General features: G+C 40.1%; 1 long non-coding RNA gene across 4 annotated transcripts in view; it reads left to right on the top strand.

Annotated features, from left to right (window-relative positions):
* LOC310880297 overlaps positions 1–7,318 on the top strand; it is a 60,113-nt gene extending 52,795 nt beyond the window's left edge. The window contains exons 7-9 of one of the 4 annotated variants that reach the window (XR_014571604.1): positions 3,981–4,134; positions 5,246–5,336; positions 5,436–7,318. This is a non-coding gene — a long non-coding RNA (uncharacterized lncRNA). Of the gene's footprint in view, positions 1–3,980; positions 4,135–5,245 lie in introns of all 4 variants that reach the window. The other 3 variants (XR_014571605.1, XR_014571606.1, XR_014571607.1) reach the window with 3 other exon arrangements.
* Positions 7,319–8,856: the final 1,538 nt, after the last annotated feature.

Genomic DNA, 8,856 nt, shown 5'->3' on the forward strand with positions numbered 1-8,856 from the left:
TGTGTAGGTTAATTTTTTTTCTACTGACAGTACGGAGCGGACAAATATTCATGCACAGCATGACACTCAGAGCTGGCATTAACTGGTACGTTGATTAGCAGTTTTAGCAAAGAGCTGAAGATATAATTGGGAGGAAGAGTGAACTGCATGCAATCTCACTTGTGCAGCAAAGGTGTGAGGTTCATTAGCGAAACAGCGTTGGCGAATTTGTCCTTCCTCTTTCATCCTGCGGAGACTGCGTGAATTGGCTTGTGGTGGTTTGATTCTGTGGTTAAATACGGCTGTCTGATTTGCAGCCTTTGAACAGTTTTAGGCAGATTGCACAGCTGAATGAAGTGGGCGCAGCGAGCAAACCAGGTGTGCCTGGGGAGAGGCAGAAAGGGGCTTGCTTTCAGCAACGGCCTGCAGAGAAGGTGGGATAGAAAGCCTGAGGAGGCTCCAGTCATCTCCTGACCTTTCTGTAGTCAGACACGTTTGCCTGGCGTGTTCACATGAATGCATCCACCTAACACCTGCCTCGTGCAAGTTCATACTTGAATATAGTAATCGAGTCTCTAGGAGAAAGCTGCCTTGGCTCGCAGGCTGGGAGCGTCAGACTGACTGTGCAAAGGACCGGAGGTCCGAAACCAGGCTGATTTGCCACGAAAGGAATTAGAGGCAGTGGCTTGAGTGATGCATGTTATCCCAGATGAAATATCACGCTTGCAGTGATTATTTTCAGCCTTAGAGCATCGAGAGTTGCTGAATTGTTTCTGGTGTTGGAACTCTTATGTCCAAATCACCACTGTTATCCTGGCACGGTGTTGTGTCTTCAGGTCTTTCTTCCTGCAGCTTTGGGGTGGATACAACTTTGAAATTAATTGGACAAACATAAGGCATCTGTTCATTAAATGTGCACCACGTACAACAGTCACTGGGTATACACGTACAACAGTCACTGGGTATAACCAGGTGTCTCCTTAGACAAAACCTTTGGCATTCAGCACAGCGATGCTGTAAATGCCTACAGGTGGCCACAGAAGTTCACACCCCTGGGCTTTCTTATGAACAATGCCATTTTAGAAATGCTTTCATGTTAAGGATTTGAATATGTGTGTTTAGTTAGTATATATAAAATAATATCCATGTCTTTATTCAGCTTTGAACCTACACATAGAGATCCCCTACCTAACTGTCCTCATTGCACATCCAAGATTCAAAACCCCAGCAGCCCTTTGCCAGCCACTTCCGTGAAACCCCAAAGATTTCTCTTCTCCCCCAGGCTGAAAAGGTCCTACAACCCCACAGACCCTCCTCACTGACAGGGCTTTCTGGTGGGCCCCCTGGTCACCTGCCTGGCTCCGTCTCCTGCTCGTCCTGACCAGGCCTCTGGGGTGCCCCAGGCCCGACCTCCATCGCACCTTGGGGCTGTCCCTACCCCAGCCCATCTTGGGTGCAGAGGGGTGGCACAGCGTTGGCCCCACTCCCTGTTCTTTGCCCTTTTCCCCTTCCCAATCCTCTTCCTTTTTAACTTCCTCATTTTTTTTCTTTTAACTTCAAAAGGTCCCTTCCCCTTCTGTCCCCTGAGCTCCTTTCCATTAGAGAAAATTGTCCAAAATAACCATCATAATGCCACAGAACGGAAAGATGAAAAAATTTCATGTTTAAGAAAAACTGCAAAAGAACATTAATCTATGAAGCATGTGGCTTTATTGCCAACCCCCTGCTACATTGCTATTGTTTGTGCTATTCTGTCTGATTTCTGTCTTTTTGAATGTTATCTCAGGAGTGTGCACGCAGCCTAATATAACACTGAACTTGTAGTCATTACTGCCATAGAAATAATGATAAATTGTTCTACGAGCAAAACGAATCTTGTGCAAATTGGATAGCAAAAAATGTTTCTCAAGAAGCTTTAATTTAAGCCGGTATTATATTTCTCTCCTGATTCAGAAGTGATTTGTTCATTTTGATCACACCCCTGTTTCACTGAGGTATCACTCTCTTGCCTGTTGGCATTACTTCTGATTTACATCAGCGGTCAAAACTGCATTCCTCTATTACTCTCTCTTCTTTTCTCTCTCTCTTTTTTTTTTTTTTTTTTTTTTTTTTTTTTTACTAATTCCAGCTTGTCTTTGGCCTTTTTGGGTTCTGTAACTCCTGCAGGAACAAGTGAAAGCACTTGTACACTACAGGTGAAAAGTGTGGGGCTAATTAAAGCCTCATTATTCATTGTCATTCTTACATGAGATAGAGACAAGAGCATTGGTGCAATTTATCTTACTCTTTGGGTTGCAGTCCAAGCATCTTCGTTGTGGGTTGAGCCATATTTGACGTTCTCTTGGAACAGGAATTTCTCCATTGCTGTGCACAACTTGCAGCACTGCTTGCATGCTTTTCCATAGTTTTGTCAACCTACAGAGCTAGTGGAGATCTATGGCCTCCCTGGTTTCCACCTAATAACCTTATCTTTGGTGGACAGAAGTAGAGCTTTCTGGGAAACATGTATGCAAGGTTTCCCTCAACTTATGTTTAGGATAAAGATTAACTGCATATCTTGAAGACTAAATACTTTCCATGAACTGATATCATAGGGAAAATATGTCATTTTATCTATACCATAGTCTGTTATCAGCATTATATTCACACCATATGTAATGAGCCAATACACATAACAACATAATTTGAAGAGACAGGATGTTGTATTTATAAATTCTATTCCATTTTTTAAACTACATTTGCCAATTGATATGTTAGTAACTATAATAGATGCCCACAGGGGTTATCTGGGATACCTGACTCTGTTACAGAGGTATTTAAAATCAGCCTTGGCAGAATGGTCTGTGACCACATCTAGATCAGCTGTGGTTTAAAACAGCTTTTGTCAGCTTGTCTACTAATTTAAGTTCAAATAACACCTTTTCATGAGAAATCTTGAGTCAAAACACATAGGAATTCAAGTATTTCTTGTTGGATTTTTGTTGTTTGTTTGTTAGTTTTTAGCGAAGCACAAAGCTGTCTGAAACATTCACACCTCCAGCCATTGCTTTGAAGTTTTAAGTGTTATTTTATTTTTTATTTTTTAAACTGAAAACATAATCATTTTTTCTCGGCTGTTCTTGAGAAGCATAACTTGCTATCCCATTTTAATTTTCGACACAGAACATTAAAAATAGCTGTGTATGGTAAATCAATACTGTCTCCCGTTTAAATATCTAATTTGATCTAAAATGTGACTATGTTTTAAACTTTTTTGTGGATTTTTTGACAGCACTACTAAAATCTGAATTAACAGTCAGGTAATATTAGGGAGTAAATAATTCTCTTGTCTCTCCCGGGCTGTATGCAATACACACACTCAACGCGTCACCGTTGGGCACAGGGTCACACCCATCTGCAGGCCGACCCAAACTGTCAAATAAGGACAGCACAGAAACGTGTCCCATCTAGCTGCTTAATGAATTCACATCTGCAGTCTAGGGATTATAGGAAGCTGACACCTAGGGCCCCAAATCTTGCTGACTCTTTCGTCTTTCAGTTCCTTCTTCCGGAGTGTAGGCACAGAGATCTGCCAGAGTGCGTTGGTTACAGGGTAAATTAAATCCCACAGCATCCTTTCACCCATCTGGAAACAGCAATTCTGCCTGATTCCCATTGACCCCACAAGATTAATGGGCAGTTGATAGCCTTTATATTCTAATTTTCCACCGAAGAGCCCCATTATATTTTGACTCTTGTGCCTGAAGAAATGCATCTTCATGTAGAATTAAAAATTTTATGAGTGCAAAAGTCAGACCAGAGGAAGTCATGCCTATATTGAATTTTTCCTTTGTGTTTCAATCCCTGCTTCCTCCTGCCTTGGACAGACAGTTTATAAGAATTACATTTTTTAATGGCTACTATTAGGGTTTTTGTTGTTGTTGTTCTTTTGTTTTTTTGTTTGTTTTTGTCTTTACTTTTGCTGTGGTTACATTATTTAACATCCCTCTGTTTTTCTGCAGTTAGTCCAATCTCTTGACAATAAAGGTTGAAGACAAAATCATCCATTTTTGACAAATACATAAGATTATATCTACTGACTGTGGCAAGAAGAGAAAATATGTCCCCTTCTACAAACCATGGGATGACCAATGAATCCTGAAGATATCTATATAGGTAAGAATGAGGTAGTCACATACAGAGAAGAAACATCTGAAACAGTTTTGTATTTTATTCACAGTTAGAAAATGGTAACCTCTTCTTCTCCCTTCCCTCTGTCAAGCAAGCATGTAAACCTCTTAATGCATTTCAGTGCATCATGAATAGCACTGGGAAAGGATATGTATTCTAGTAATGGTAAGAGAAATATAAATGCTTTGGGTGTTCACAACGTGGACCCAGGGTTGAATATAGCTTTCTAGAAACAATTGCTTTTAGAAAAGTTTCTTTTGTACATTGGTGATTACTGTCATCATGGCAAAATTATGTCTGACTTGCATTCCTGTCCAGAGTTGGGATGTTGGCATGGGGATTTCTTTCTTCAGTGGTTGTATAAGGGATGTGTGCGACTCTTCAAGTGTGGAATATACGCTAGGCTGTGCTCACAGGTCTCTTAAGAGGTTGGTTTTGTATACCCAAAATGTAGCTGTTTTGCTTTTTGTGATTTAAAAAAAAAAAATTATTGATCTGTAATACGAGTGCATTTAACTCACAAATGAAGCAAGACACTTTAAAAATATACTTTCCATTGTGCTTTTCCCTGCTGTGGTGTGTTCTGCAAAGTCACTGCCAGAGAAACACATATGAGTCCAGCAAAAAACAGATGGCTAAAGGACTGAGAAAGCAGTTTCACAGAGTTGAAATCTGGGAGCTGTTAGAGATGATAGATATATTTAGAATAGCATATAGGATAAATTTTCAGCTGGCGGAAGCTATCACAGCTATATTAGCATCTAGGAGCTTGAAGTCAGCTCAGCTTGAACTTCAAGTGAAACTATGGTAATTTACACCGAGGCTGCGTTCTGTATCATTAAATCAGTATGTAACATAGCACACCCATGTGAATCTAAATACAGGTGAATTTGACAGCAGTTTTTCTCAGATGGCATTGTTTTCCCTCAGTGTTGGATTTAACATCTAGCCAAACTGGTATGTACATTTAAGATGACAGCTACCTCCATTCTTGCTGTTGATTTTGGGGGAATATATGACTTCTCTGAGACAATTTTCCAAGCTCTCAGGCAAGATACAGGTGTTGTAACCAGCGATTTTTCCTGCTCCCTCCCAGGGCTGGACTATGCTGATTAGGATAGGAGGATGCCAGAGCAGAATAAGCCTGCGAAGTTTGCTGCAGCTGGAGCCACTTCAGATCTAGGCAGGTCTCAAAACCAAATTCTGTTTTTACTGATCATAGGACTGGGATTAATGGGTTTCTTTTGAGGTAATCTTCACAGCAGTACACCCTTGGTTTGTTGCAGGGTCCTGTTGGCCTGGACCTTGTCCTTAGTTGGGCTTTGTCACCAGAATGTAACAGCAAGAGCTGCAGCTGCAGCACAACCACTGTAACCAACTCACATAACCTTCTTATAATGTACATTCCTCTTTCAATCTTTTTTCTTGAAATAAAAAGTATTTTAAGAAGAAAATATGTAGTCTTCATGTTACGGTAACACATTGTGAACAATTTACCACGACTAGGAAAAATTTGCCATAGGGTTAATTAAATTCACTGTTAAGGGAAAAAAAAAAAGCAAAACCCAATTCTCATCTGCCAGTAATTAGGTCTCGTTATACTTTGTCAGCTAGACAGAGAAGCTCTCCATTAAAAAATACCTATTCCCTCTGGTACCCACAGACTGGGATCTAAACACCTCTTAACATGCTACTTGATGTTTTCTCATTGCTCACTAAGAGATGCACTTTCCAACCTTGCAGTTGTTTGCTTGGCTCCCATTTGAATCCTTACAAGTAGTTTACCATCCATCCTGAGCTGCAGACCATAGTAGACATTTCAATTCCAAAATATATACTGGCACAAAGTGAGAAAGCAATAGAGACTCTCTATATCTACTTAATATCCTCTGCTTATACAGTTATGGATTTTGTAGACCTTCAGATAGTTCTGAATCATTCAGAAATCCTTCTCAGACTTATGCTCCACTCAGAGTATAGGTTCTCCATACGGATCCTGGGATGATGACTTACATCCCTTATTCCTTGCTCCATCACATTACATTTACTGCCTGTTTCCGAAAAGTGTACTGCTTGCTTACAGCCAAATGGTTAAGGTCACCCTGCACTATGGACTTCCATTTACTGTTAGTTTTAATCAGAGAGTTTTAGAAGTATCGATCCTTTTAATCTTGATAGTGGAAAAAAAATGTTAAGTATGGCTAGCAGAGTCTACTAAAACTATTGGGGTATGTCATTAAACCTTACAAGTACAATTGTAAGGTATGCAATTGTACAGTTGTGACCATTCTGATAATCCCCAGGCTCTAGAGGGAGTCCTTGTTTTCATTCTTGTAAGAATGTAATTTTTGATGCATACTCATCACATTGGCCTGGTGTTAGTACTTCCAGAGTGATGCTTATTTTTAATACATTTTCTAGGGTTTCTGTAACATCAGTTTATGTATTTGATAATTAATTTATCTAAGGCTGAAAGGTAAGCCAGAAGTATGCTTCTTTTCACAGAGCATTTTCCCAAGTATTGCTTGTGATAATCACAGTATTATTATATTTTTTTTCTCCTTGAATGTCTTGCCTGAAGGACACCGAAAAGGGATAAATCATTTATACACTTTGTTCCATGAGATTTGCCAATATTTTTTAAATAAGATTTTTACTGGTGAACAAGGTATTGCCTTCCTGTTTGCATTAATAATTTTGTACAACTGCTGATAACTGTACAAAAATACTGTTTTTATATCAGGTATGTGTATGCTGTTGCTTCCTAAGCCTTCTGTTCTTCATATAACTTTGTCTGTCTGGTAGGATTTGAATGCAGTCTGAAATGTAATTGGAAAATGTGTATTATACCATGTAGTATTTAGAAGCAAATTGTCTGGACTGGAACTGCTGATGTAGGTGACCTATCGAATACCCTGCAACCCAACAGTCAGATTAAATTGGTTAAGGAATGCAGGGATCACCAAATGGTTCAGCAACAACTCATCTAGTGTTTTGATTTTCATTTGGACTGTAATGCAGGGTTGTTTTAATAAAAACAGTGCACTATATGGACATAAAAAAAACAGAAGAATATAAATGACAACATTATCCAAGACCACTGTTTGTCCATGTCTTAGGAGATCAATTTCATTTCTTCTTTTCTCATAAAAACCAAGGACACCTTCCCCCCCCCCCCCCCCCCCCCCCAGTCACTTTGTTTTTATGTCTGCAGAAGCTGGGATGGGGGTCCCTGGTAATTCTGAATTAGGTGCTTACTCTCACAACTGTGCCTTTGCTTAGTTTCAAGAGTAGCTATGATAATTCTGTAAACGTCACCTGTTATTATAATCCGAATCTGTTTGACTCAGTAGAAAAACATGGGCATACTATTTATTTAAAATATGTATTTTCATTTTTGCATAGGGAAGTAAAAATGATCAGGTTATATTATATCAGTGTGGGGTTTTGACAGTAGACATTCTGTGCAGATTATACCTGTTGACTATGACAGAAAGCCAAAAAAAAAAAAAAATTTTATTCAGTGGTTAGTGAATAGTGGGTGTCATCTACATCACTGAATAAAGTTAAGACTGCATTCATGGGTTAACCATGCAGAGGCTTTGTTCTACACATCCCACCTCCATGCCAGGCAAGAATAAGAACAACTGTGGAGAGCTTGTTTCTGACATTTTGTCCGGTTTCTAGCAGTTATTGTTCAGGAAATAGCAAATCTTTATCCCTAGGCCTCTTTAATCTCTTACACAAATGAATGAGATCAATGCCATTGTCCTGACATGAGTCACGATTCCATTTCTCTGAATATTGTGGCTTGTTCTTTCTGGGATTAGTGCCAGTTCTGCTCAGAGACCAAAGATACATTTTCAGATAGCATTTTTTTGCGAGCATGGTACCTGTTTTTCTTTGTGAGTGAGCTTGTCCCATCGATGGGTGACTGGGCATGGGTTGGTTTGCCGTTTGGGCACACTTGTTCCGTTCAGACCTAAGTTCTGCAGTTTCATCCTAGAAACTGGTGCACGCCAGCCAGGTAACTGGGCAGACCCTCAAGGAGGAGGTGTCTGGGGTGGAGTGGCCAAGTAGGCTGGCGTGTCAGAGCTGTGCTTTGAATACATGCACTCCCCTGAAAACTGTGTGAAGGAAGAAGCATGTGGTACAGTTCTGCTTTGAAGGGTTGTATCTGGGGCTGCACATTGAGAAACAGAAACAAAACAAGCAAACAAAAACAACCAAACCAATCCACGCCTAAAACTGGGAATGGGAAAGGTCTCACTTAACAAGCAATGACATCAAAGGTGACAGATTGCCAAGTTTCATTCACAAAGAAGTTTTCTGGACAACTTCTAGGACCTCTAGTAAACGTCTCAAGAAAACAAGCATGAAGAATTGATTGTGGCACCACTGGAGCCCAACCTTTCTTCCCCAAAAAACCCTAAGCATGGTGAGGCTCAGTTCTGCTCCAAGTTGGGCCCAGGGAATCTTTAATTAGTTTCTGCTTGTTTAAATCTGATTTATAAGCACAAAGTCTGTCTGACCTGGAGCAGAGTGCTAACTTCTGTGGAGCTCCCTGGTACAGCTGGAAATGAAATCTAAATCCCCTTCCCCAGGCTGAGCCCTCTCACCTCTTTGTATGGCTGTTTTACAAAGAAACAAAACTATGGTGCTTTTTTGTTGTTGATTTTTTTTTTAATGGAAATGCATGGTTGTCTC

This window comes from Anser anser (assembly GCF_964211835.1).
Source record: "Anser anser genome assembly, chromosome: 12".
Lineage (NCBI taxonomy): Eukaryota > Metazoa > Chordata > Aves > Anseriformes > Anatidae > Anser > Anser anser.